The sequence below is a fragment of the Genypterus blacodes genome, unplaced genomic scaffold (assembly GCF_046128005.1).
Source record: "Genypterus blacodes isolate CSIRO-AG114 ecotype Tasmania unplaced genomic scaffold, CSIRO-AGI_Gbla_v1 ptg000214l_1, whole genome shotgun sequence".
In the NCBI taxonomy this organism is placed as follows: Eukaryota; Metazoa; Chordata; class Actinopteri; order Ophidiiformes; family Ophidiidae; genus Genypterus; species Genypterus blacodes.
In genome coordinates, this window is record NW_027467013.1 from 567,946 (window position 1) to 581,129 (window position 13,184).

A 13,184-nucleotide genomic window follows, 5' to 3' on the forward strand; every position below is an offset into this window, starting at 1 on the left:
GTAGATGACACCTTTGTGCGTTCCATCTGGTGTGCTCAGGCTTTCACGTTCAGAGGAGAGAGAGTCAGAGATCACCTCACACTCTGTTCCTGCATGCTAGAAATATTCTAATGTGAAACATTTTTGAGGAACGCTGTTGACAGACCAACTTAACCTATTCTTGAAGCACACTTTGAGAAGCCGTCTAAAATCCAATGTGAGACAAATGCCATTCATTTTCACTGAAAGGAGAAGTGAGGAGTCTCACTTGATTGCCCTTGTCAGCCGTATTAGGCTGGAAATCTCAGTAATTACTCCTCCAAGGGAAGTAGAACTGTGCCCGACAGATGAAAACATCTGATGGCATTCTCTGATTATTAAACATTTTGGTGATGTGTTGTTTGGGACACGTCACTGTGTAACATTCGCAGCGAGGTGGAGATAAGAGAATATCTGCATGTGAGCTATTAGCCGTAGCCATGGGAAACCAGTGTCTGTCTCTTTGCAGATGCCAGCTTTCTCTGAAGTTATTCACAGGTTCAGGTCTAATTAAGACAGCACCCTCCCAGCACAAAAGTGCCCTCTTGCTTGATGTGTTGGGCTTTCTGCACCACTCTTGATTGTGTTGCTCATCTCGCAGACCTATTCCTCCCTCATCTGTATTCAGAGCGCAGCCCCCCCTCCCTCCCCTACCAACCCCCCACTTCCACCCCTCTACCTCCCTCTTTCTCTCTGTCCTCAACCTGTGATGGAAATTTTACTAGCCCTTGAGCCCATGGCTGGTATTTTTCACTCCAGACTTATGCAAAAGCAACCTTTTATTGTGAACCATTATTGCCCTCACCATGCACAGGATTAGTGGAGATGATACAGGACATAACTGCCAAATTAACTCGACCGCGTCGGTGTGTGAATGCAGCGAGGTCTTTTCTGTTGCCCTTTGAGCATCAACCAGAGGCTAAGATAAAAACAGTCCAACATGGAGATCAAACAGATGGGAGAAAGTTTTCGGGTTCACTTAAATTCTCTTCTGTTCCAATTATTGGTGTATATTCATAATTACAGAAAAGAAGCATGCAGAAATTTGACCATGAGTCATTCTACATCAGGGCTCGGCTGTTCTTGGTTTCATCAACACTAATAGCTCCCAGTTTTCTACTGCTTCATGCACTTAATCAAAAGACTTCCTACTCACAGACTGTTTTCCTGATAGTAATTATCCAACCCCAGCCGTGTCTGCTTGGAACCACCCGGTAATATGTGACACACAATTTAGCAGGTATAGATTTTTTAACTCCTACACCTCAACATCTTTACTTTCATGGCCGATCAGACTGATTTGTATAAAGTCTTGGTTATAGCACCTCTTAGTTTTCATGGGCCTACTTGAATATTCAGAAGGGTCCCTGTCTGTGTTGATGTTGTGTCTCAGGGGGTTGTTTAATTCTGCTAACAGACACAAAAAGGCCTGTGTCAGCCATGCTGCTGAGGCTGCAGTTCACCGCTGGCATTCAATCTGGAGGGGGGGGTTCTGTTCCTTCATCTGACCTCTGTGAGTTAACCGTCGCTCCGACTCAGCCACCCTGCCCGACCGGCAAATGAACTCCGATTTTACGTATGCACATGGCACAGCCCAGCTGTCAATTTATGCTAATGCACTTTTGAATTAGCCATGACAACAATTAATTTTCCGTGCAGGTTGATGAGGAGTTTTCACAAGGAGCTTAATCACACTCCTTTGTGCAGGAACGCCTGCTGACTCTGTGGCTTGTTATAGGAGACATGGGCACAATGCAAACAATGTCCATCAAACACGAAGGAACAAAGTCTTACATAATAGTTTCAACACAAAGTTTACACAAGGTTTAGTTGATAATATATGAAATTCAATAACTGATGCCTCAAGTTTTCTCCAATAATGTTTCACAGGCACTACACTGTTATAATATTGCTGTGTAATCTAAATGAAAGAGGATTTGAACCACAATTCACATTTTGTTGGGAACTATTATTAGATAATTCAACTTTTTTTTTGTTTGTAAAGCATTTTTATTGTCAGATTCCATTTAGTGCTTTATGACTTTATAGGTGAAATCTCTCTAAAAGTATGAGGAATAGTTCTTGGGTGGAGTGGAAGTAGAAGTAAAAGAAGTAATGGCAGCAGTTGTAGGAATTCGACACTAAACAATGGTTGCAGGCTTTGGTTGTTGAGGAATAACATAAAACTGAAAAAATAAAGAGAGAATTTCCAGAAAAGTTACATATTGTGCCCCAGTGCCCCTGTGTGCAAGAAGAAGCACTAAATTACCTGAAATGTCTGTTACCACACTACTTCACAGCCACTATTCGGTGTCCTATTTTCACTAACCCCTGCTGCCACCTGTCTCTCATTTCTCATCCTGAGGGAGTCAGAGTTCCCTTTGGCTTGCAAACCTTCCCATCTTCTTTCATCGGCTCAAGTAATTTCTGTTAGGCCAGGCGGTGAAAGGGTCCTGGCAACAGTTCCCGCACTGCAGATGTTGATGCACCAATTGTGCCTTTCTAGCCCCTGACAATCATAAAGACAATTTTAGTGTTATCATTGAAATTGTTTTATTATCTAGCCTGTGAAATAGCTGTTCTTTCTCTATTTTGGTGATATACTGTACTGTGTAGTGCTTTATCAACCACACCAGGACAGCAGCTGTCTCCTTTAAGTGCTTTTTGTCCAAACTGCATTATGGAGGAACACACTGTCTTCGTGGATTCAGAAAGCCTGCTTGGCAAACAAATTGACTACTGTCTCTTGGATCTGGCATGAAGAAAGTGAAGGCCAAATAGTGCTCAAACATCTGTTTGTATTCCATCAGTATTACAGGGTGTGCACTATTCAAAATGTACCATCCGGGCTTTCACTCCCACTCATCCACAGCTTCACCAAGAGGCAGTGCTATACTATTTCCAGGCTTCAATGCTCTCCAGTGTGATACATTTTTTCAGCAGAACACATCAGAAAGTGAATGTTGGAGTGCACACAGATGCAAAAATGTTTGGACGACTTTCAATGACACACATGCTGCCACACAAGTAAACACAATAGTTTGTATTAAGCAAAATTCACTTTGAGACTTTGTCATTTTAAGTCCCTGTATGGTCTCAACCCCTGTAGTTAGAGTTTGTATATTCATGAGCACGAGGGGAGGTCAAATTAATTATATGGATTTGTTGACATATTCCAAAGCCTTTTTTTCTTTTCAGACCTATGCCAATTTTCTCCTAATTTCAATATATCTGTCTGAAGAATCTCCCCAGACACTCTACATATGACGCAGCTCCACAAGGGGTCTCAGCCCAGATGGCGAGAACATGCTGTAAGACAAAGTCTCATTCCTCTGAGTAACAGCTTGCCATTTCTCTGTCATGAGCTGACATTTGCCTCCCATGATGACTGATGAGTGTCTGTGCAGCCAAATCTTCCAAATCTTTGTACTCTGGGACCTATTTCCTGGCAAGCTCTCGTTAGCAGTCATAATTAGTGCATTATTGGAGACTGTGCACCAGAATTCGATTATGTTAATGCAGTATAAGCAGCCTAACATGAGTAAGACAAATTATTTGAAGGAAATTGTGTTCCTGGGAATTTCGGTGACTATATGCTGAGGTAAACCCTTTGCTTCCTATCTGGCACATTTTTAAAAATGGTCATTAGTGGCTCCTGAGTATCGAATCAGGGGATCAATGGCTTCATGTGGATTCTTCTCCTAAACTTGACACCACCAATATGATGATGGAGGTGTCGTCTATTCCCCATCTTAGTTATATTGAGAGGTAAAATACGAGGCTCTCCAAATATCTGACAACACATATGTCAAACTACCAATTTATATGAGGCTGACATACATATTTACGTCTACTCTTCATGTTGATTCAAGTCATTTGTAGTTAAATGTTAATGGTTCCAGGATGGGAACATACATCAGCAGCAGGGGGCTCAGCCTAAAGTTCACTTCATACCTCGTTGCACAGAAATCAGTGTCACGCGTCCGCTTGATTTATTTCCCCCAGCATTTCGTTGTGTCGTGCAGCGTTTTAACCTCTGGAAGACGGGCGCTACACATGGTATTTTTGTAGCATGGACTTTGTGTACCACCTGGCTGGAGTTTGAGGGAGAAAATCTATTGGATTAGCGTGCGGCACAAAACAGGAGGAAAGCCAGTTTTCCTCCAGAGCAAACAGAGCCAATGTTTTCCGAGATTGTCTGAATGGCAGTTGGTGGATTAAGGCAAAGTCACTGGAAAAATATCGTCCATATATTTCCTCCTCATAGAATCACAAGAGCAAAGAAAGTGGGGATCATCTTTTTTGTCTTTAGAAATTTGATTTAGCAACTTTATTGTGTCCCAGTGGCAAAAAATGGATTACATCTTCACATTTGACGCTTCTGACCATCTGACCGATACAATTATGACTTTTTAATGCCTTCTCTCTAGCTTTATCATCGACTGAGCTGACTGAATGCTAATTTTCCCGCTTAATAGAAATCACATTCAGTTGGCGTTTCGCTTTGTTTTCAGTTTAAACCAGTCATAGCCAAAACAAAGTACTGAAATGTTTGTAAAATGAAGAGAACACTGTGTGTATGTGCGTCAGTGCCACAAGGACATATTTAGAGAAATGTGTTTCTGGTTTTGCAACAGCCAGAGAAAATATTAAAAAAATGCATTGAATTATATTTCCGTTGATGCTGGTTTAAGCTTATCTCGCTTTAGACATTTCACAGGCGGAGTTCTGCTCATTCAAAGAGGCAAAGCAGTGGAGGTAAATCGTTTCTTATACATACATACATTTCTTCTTGGAGAATAAGTAATTATGTCACCGAAACAAATGGATCGTTTAAATGCACTCGTCATCAACAATAATCTCATCAGTCAATGTCACAGTGACATCAGTGAAGTAACGTCCACCTGGTTTATTGCCGCTGTGATCACAGGGTTGAATGTTAAATGTATTTATAGAATCAGTCAAGCATCCATTTGTGTCAAACATTCCTCCAGAGCTCAGTATTAGGTGTGAAGGCTGTAATTGGAGCTGCAGCCGTGGCTAACTCCGTTCAGTTTACTGTTTCTCAAATCAGAGGCTGTGTGCTGTATGTGTGGTATGTGTGAGGCTCATTGTTTTCTTGTTTTTCTTGTGTGCCAATTCTCACAAAAAGTACACACAGCCCTAAAAACTAAACACACAATGCTTGTTTCCCAGCTTTGAGATGTCATCACAGTCGACGGTGAACAAGGTCATCTGCTGTAGCTGCAGGGAAAGCTTACACTGACACAATCTGGTAATGAAGAGAAGAAAGCTGCTACTTATCTTACAGTTTGTCAAAGTTTGAAAAAAACCCAAATGTGTTTGCACTGCAAATGTTCTTTTGTCTGATTTTCACCCAGAATTTTTACTAGATTTGTTTAAAAGCCTAAATGAAGCCATAAGCAGGAATTTCATATCTTCGGGTTCTTTCCTCATCACCTTCAATGCTGTTGTCCCTTGCAGGAGGCGGTGTAGCACTGAGCGAATACAGACTGAGGAAGGTAGATGCTGACACGCTCATCCTCTTGACCCTTGACATTTGTTAATGCTTATTGTGAAATCCAGCCTGACAGGTACCTGACGGGATTCTCTGATTGTTCTAACTGACACTGCCCTAACATCTTCCCCCTGATACTTCACTCCTGACCCCTGACCCTCCTTCCTGGAATGGCGCTCGTTGTATTGACGTGAAGTACATGCACACACATACATGCACACACTCTGCGATTACAGTGGAAATATATAAAGAAAAGATAAGATAGCGTTATTCATGATTCCCGCAGTAGTGTGTGTGTGTTTGTGTGTGTGGTTGTGCGTGTGTCAACTGAGATCATTCATGATGTCATTAACAACTGTGACATCATTCATGATGTCATTAACAACTGTGACATCATTCATGATGTCATTAACAACTGTGACATCATTTGTGATCTCATTAACAACTGTGACATCATTCATGATTCCATTACTTTTCCATTACCATAAATGTGTTCATGCAAATATACAATCAAATCAATATGTAAATGAAATGCAACCTATGCACATGACGGACCCATGAACAAAGATTCTGGCAAGTTGAGAGGCGATTGGAGGAATGCTGATCGTTGTACTGATTAACACAGAGACACATTCGACAAGTAATAAGACAAGACAAGACAAGATAAGATAAGATAAGATATGATAGGATAAGATAAGAGCACTAACTACCTGGGGGCTCTGAATGGGCTGAAAGGTGAAAAACTGAGTGTTCTTTTAAACATTATGAGGGAGGAACCAACGGTCTTTTTGTCATCAGTACCCCTGAAGTAAAATCATCTCAACCTCCAAAGATGTTGAGAAGAAGCATCGCCTCTTCCTTTGACAGTTCCCATTGCTCTCTTTCTGCACATGCCGTGAAAGATTTGACACGGAGGGCTCTGGGAAATAAAACCTTGTGGTAGGAGAGATTTATCGGCAGCTGAAATGACACAAATTGATTTTCTGTGAGGAAACCAACAGAGAGGAGAAAGACATGAGCCTCTTAGCGGCTTCTCATTAATTAATAAATTGTCTCAAGGGGCACGAGAAGTGGTCCTGTAACTCTTGTGTCTGATATACTGACTGCTACAGGCGCAGCTCACTGATTTATACATGACACTGAGCCATTTGTATCAGTAAATGCTAATCTAAAGTGGGTAATAAGCAACATTTTGCTAATGGGGCTGATGCTGCATCCTGATTTCAGTTGGTGTTTTCACCCATATGTGTTTGTTTGTTAGTTTGCAAGACTTACGCAAACCAACAAATCATGATGAAACTTGGATGGGGTGACCAGAGAAGCAGCATCTATTATACACGCCCGCTTGTTTTGCAATTTCTTCAAAATTTATACACCAGGCTATTTATTCTTGTATAGATTGTCAATAGGTGCAATTTGGCCCCAGCTGGTTGGAGGATCATGATAATCCGGTCTACTGTCTCGCTTTCCAGTAAAAGACAGGACACAAAACACGCAACAGCCACTAAGATGATGCTGCTTCAGTATCATGCAAACCGTTTGACATATATTCAACAGCAACGGAAATAGAAATACTACGAGTCTCTATGCAACCTATGCACATGACGGACCCATGAACAAAGTTTCTGGCAAGTAAATATGTTCGGCCTTGGTAGAGGTATGAGCCCTAATGAGAGCCCTTCAAGTTGTTGGAACTCACAGCCTCACTTCCTCACAGTAAAAAAAAAAAGCAGCATTTACAGTTGCACAGTAGCAAATGAATCATACAATTTGTCATCGGAGAGCGATTCCCCTCTGAGCCACTATTAGATTACTATGTCTCCTAATTACTCCGCCTGAATTAGCATAATATTTCCGCTCCTTCTGCTGAAAGTTTACAAAGTAAAGCTGCAAGCAATTATCTGTCACAGTCTTCAGTCGGGAGAATTGATGGTTTGACCCCACTTGTCTGAAAATCACATTGACACTGGTACTCCTGCAGGCAATGTCAAACAAGACAGCTGGGGCTAAACTCCAGCAGACACACGTCACTGACTACAGTTAATGTTGTAGCATTTGACAGAAATAAACTAATATTTCCTTTTAGCGACAGCTCTCTCTTCTGTTACATTCTGTAAGTGCTGCAAGGCAATTCCCAATATCTGCCAGATTGGAAAGACCTTCACACACACACACACACATAGCTCTGATTGCTGCACGTCCTTTGTCCTACATTATGTTCTTGCAAAGCAATGTAAGAAAGTGCATTTCTGTTAATGTGACCCAAAGAGAGCTTGTAGTGCGTAGGACCGGACCAGGCCGCCTATTCTTAGACGTTTTACTTTCACTTTAACGAGTGACTGCCTCACAGTACACAGGGCCAAACACGGAGGATGGTAAAGTTGATCAGTCTGTCCTCTGTGCTGGCCCGAGCAGCCTTATGACTTCATCTGGCACCACACTGCTGTATGCATGTAGCTGTAACATAAGAGAACAATGTCAGCTATAGAAATGTGTGGGTTTGTATGAAAACACGAGGCTTGCGGACCGTATTGATGAATTAGTGGGCGGACTGTATTTGAGGCATATCTAAACAGGCCTGGAAAGCTTATATAATTGTTTGTTTCTGCATGTTTTTCATTAGAAAGCAAAGCGATCTTGTGAGAAAGAAACTGACAAATATGTATCTGCACTTTCTATGGTAGCGTTCCAGTTTGTCTGTACCTCCCAGCTGTTTTGATTTACAATTGATGTGGTTTTATATCAGAGGTCTTTTTGTGGTTTTGTAAATGACGTAACCTCAGTCATCCCTCTTCCAGTAATACAGGCTGAGAAATTAATGACCTGTGACCTTCATGGCAGCATCATCATCATTTGTGTTATATAGAGCAGCAACCAGGCCATAGTTATGAGCGGCACTTTTTGTTTTATTCCCATCAGGTTACCTTTGATTTGTATTCCCACTTTTATTTGTGTACACCCCTTTAATACAGATTTATGGTAGATTTTGTCTTTATTGAATCTGTCCTCTGATTCATTAACACGTTTCTCTAATTGTCTCTGTGACTCATGAAAATCAGACATTTGTTTTAATATCTGGCTTCTGGAAACCGAGCCAGAAATATGCCGATATTTGAAGCGACGCCTTGGCTACAGAGAGAGGTCGATTACGTCCCTTAAACATTTTGATTCCATTATCCTCTCACCCTTGAGATACAATTCTTATTTGAATGTGCTCATCCAAACAATGATTTTTCCTTCGTTATCCATCGTCCTTTGTCTGAATCGGCTCAGGGTCACAGGAAGCTGGAGTCTATCCCAGCAGGCATTAGGATGCACCTCTAATGTGAACGGTTGGTAAACAATGCAGCGAGACCTCTGTGATGCCATAGAGGTCATATTTCCAGACTTTACACAGCTCCGTCTTCAACCGCGGTACAGCTGTTTATACGTTTGTTTTAGTGAGACGCCCTTTACCTTACAAGCGCTGGCTGTCAGGATATGAACCCTGGTGAACCCTGGACCCTCTTGCATCATATTCAAGCACTCTCGCTCGCCCACCTGCTCCTGACAGCTGTTCTGGCACAACATTTTGCCAATAACGGGAAATTGCAGATTAGTTTAATATCAGCATAAATCCAAACCGATGGCTGCTTTTGATGTCGATCTTCATTCATATCTAAATAAACATAATTTTTTTGTTTTGATGTCCAAGCCTGAATGTGGATTTCCTGTATGAATAAAACATTATTTTTATTCATTTTCTGCAGATGCACAGTGATAATGCTCATGTTTCCCATCCAATTAAAATTTCAGACCACGCATTAGCTGAGAACACTTGAGGCCGATGATGCTTCAAACTTGTCAAATGAATCAAGGATTCCTTAAGGTTTTCTTCCCACATCCAACTTCCTCTCATTCAAAGAGATTTTCATTTATGTTGTGAGCAGTTTGATGTTTGAAATTGAATGTATTCTTGATGAGGGAAGCTGGGAATTGGCTGCCTGTCAGATCAGCACTATTATCTGGCTTTTAGGTTTGAGGCAAATTAGACTCGGGGTCCCTGAGGTGCCTGGACCCTTGCATACTGGCAGCGTAACGTTCTCAGAGCGTGTCACTTCCTTGATGGAAATTCACTTTAATCAGGAGAGGATTCACAGCCCCATGTGTGACTTATTCACAGCTTTTTGATTTGTTTTGTTGGGTGCCAAAGGGCAGATTTTTTTTCACCTGACATGTTCAAGTATATCTATCATACAGGTTTTGACACTTTGGATCAGTTATTAATCGGTCGCAGGTACGCAATGCGAAGGATTTAAGTTATTAAATGTGGACTGTCATGTTATGTCACCAGGCAGCGCCTTGTTCAACACATCACAGGCTCAAGGGTGCAGCACAAACCATCTGTTCATGAAGCAGTGTGCTGCAAAAATAATAACCATGCAACAGAGTTATGAAAGAAATCTGAATTGAATATGAAACTTCTAATGTGTTGTGTTCCACTTGCTTATATAGGAGGGAGACAAAGTTCGTTTGAGGAATTTTTGTTGTTTTTGCCAATTGCAACTATGCAAAACAGATACATTGATATCGAGCAGTGATTCACACAGTTTTTGAACCAACTGGCACCTCTGAGCAAACCAAAGGATCTGTGTGCACCACCTCGCCCGCCAGCCACCAACGCTGAGACGCAACACACACAGTCCTTTTGTGCATGTGTACTGTGCTGTTTATTGTAATATATGAAACGTTACTTACGCCTCCATAGACCGGACGTATGTCGTGTGCACACAGAATGAGTTTGGTTAGAGAGGCTGGAGGCGTTATATGATAGATTGAAGCAAATTTAGCAGGAAATTTAAAACAGAATGATGTTTAAAATTCATGATGAATTTCTATATTTGCCACAAAAACAGGTTTTCCACAGATGTTAACTGTTTTGATTTTCTTCAGAAATTTCCAGATTAATCTTGAGTACCACCAGGGGGAGTACTTCACAAATGAGAATAATAATAATAATAATAAAATAGGGTATATATTATATGATTGAATTGATTGATATATGATTTAATAAATTAATTTCTCAGTAAGACGACCAGTAGATTATCCAGCAGTTAAACACATCCTTTGAAATGTGTCATTAGACATGTTGAAGTTGTTAATTTTGAGAGGCTGATCTCGGTAGCGTATGGTGCAGTGTGAGGGACAACAGGACATGCAACATTTCCTTGCTGGTGCATGTGTGAAACGCACACTCAACTTTTGCGTGGTAGCTTTTGTTGAGGCACAGGATAGAAGGAGATGATATATTTCTCTCCCCCAGAAAGGCAGAAGCTGTCGTCTTTGTGCTGTGAGAGGAGACCCCTGGTGATAGAGCTTTGACAATGTTTAAATATAGCTTAAGTTTGAGTCGGAGTTATCATCTGATACTACAGCGCAGGGTGTAATTTAATGCAAAGGAAGCAATCTTATTATTGACTAAATTAAATGCGGACATGTTGTTGTTCTTAGTTTTAATCTCAGCATCAATCTGTTTCACTTTCAGGAATCCAGAGTCAGGTATTGTTCTGCTCTAAATCAATGATGTCAGAAAAAGAGCAAGAGATACAATGACGTCCTCAAATCAGAGACAGAACACAGACACACAACTGGCACAAACTGCCTATTAAACCTTCATATTCATGTGTATGTGCCAAGTGCCAACTGCAGTGGAGTGATAATGTTGTGCAAACTGCATCTTTGGAACTCAATGGCAAGAGTCTGTTCACACACACACACACATGTTTCCTTTTTCTTCATCTAGTCACGTCTTTGTCAAAAACGACTCAAGCTCAGAAAAAGACGCTGTCATTGTGCGAACTTGGACAATTCTGTAACAATACTGTTTCCCTGTACACATCCATCTTTCCTTATCGGTGTTTATAAGCCATCAGGTGTGTGGTGTCTGACTGATTCCCACAGGTAATTTGACTTGCAATATTCAGAGCGTCTTCCAGACACCCAGAATAGTCCAAATCACTGTTTTTTCTGGCAGATACTGAGCAAGCGAAGGATTAAAGCTGAGCGGAGCCAAGGAGTGTCAGGATTTGGTTTGTTTGTCCCAGCTGTGTTGTTTACAACACCGGCTCCCGTGTGCTCAGCCCAGCAGACAGCACAGAGGCACTGGACTCCCGGAGCTGTGTCAAGCCTGTCTCCCCTCTCTCTCATCTACAGGCCCAGTGTGTGCGCCATTGGAGAGTGATTGACCACCAGTCTTAGATTGGAATTGATTGCATAAGGGACTATAACAATGAAAAGCTGTTGGTTTGTGTGGCAGCGGCGAGGGAGTGTGTCACAGTAAGGGATACTGCTGTCACTAGGACAACGGCGCCGTATTAAAGTACTGTCTAGTAGTCAAATAGTTAAGATCAGAGTGGGCCACTGATTTGCGAGGCACTGTGTTTCTAATTGGGTTCTATTGATCCATCCTGCCTCTGTGCATGACAGAACAGTCATGACGAATGACCTGAATGACTAACCGAGGTAACCAGATGAATGTGGCCTGTAGTTCAGGCATTGTGATGTGTGAAGCCAGATTGAATGCTTTTTAGAGAGGTTTCAACCTAAGAGAGAAGAAGAAGAACGTTTCCCTTATCAGTCTGCCTCCTTTATTACTCCCAGATGGGGAGAAAAAAATTACAATTTATTCACCTGCAGATGGTGCGAGTTTGAAAGCGTTTCCATGATGGCTACATTTATAGGGAAAAATAAATCATCATATTCGGCATATTGATGCAATTTGTTCAATCTGGAGCTGACCACGGGAATTACAATGAGAAGCACAGAGCGAGGAGACAAGTTATGTCCTGCACAAGACTCTGAGGTGCCATCCTTCACCAATTTCTCACATCAGCAGCATTCCCAAAGCAATAAGAAGAGCCGATTGTTTAAATAATGAGGGTTTGATCTAGAAGCCTCCGATGAGATAAAGTTTCCTCTCCATGTGAAGCTTTGATCTGAGCTGGTCTTAACACTGCAGACTTACACACCAAAATAGGGGAATGTGTACAGCAGCATACTCAAATAAGTTCCGCCTGTTTGAAGTACGCATATTTATCTCTATTTGCATTGAAATGTTTTAATGAATATCCTGGAATTACACCAAAAGAGATGTTGCATTTGTTCTGTAGCTGGGGTCACACACATTATTCACAAACCCATAATACTTAAGAATTTATATCGCCACAGGCAGCAATAATAGCAAATGTGATTAAGAAATCATTAAACAGTTTTAAGGTCTCAATCTACAAAAGCGTAAAAATATATGCAGGCGGGTTGAATGTTGCCTTTTTCTCCCCACTGAGGACGACGAGGTCATAAACACCACGCCTGACAACAAATAACAAATCAACATGAGCTGTGTGAGTTGTTTGGAGGAGTTAGAGCGCGGGGGCTCGTTCCTGCAGTCGGGCTCGGGAACGCTGCTGGCAGCGACGGATCGGGCGACCAGGTAACCCTCAATTACCAAATTACTGTGACAGCTAGATTAGCATTTGAGGAGCCTGTGTTTTGCTTGTTCTTCTCCTGGTGGGTCTACCTCCCTGTGCTGCTTGTTTCCTACACGTGTGTGAGTCTGTGTGCCATCTGTGAGGGGGTGGGTTGCCCTTTTACTGGGTTTGATCAACTGCCC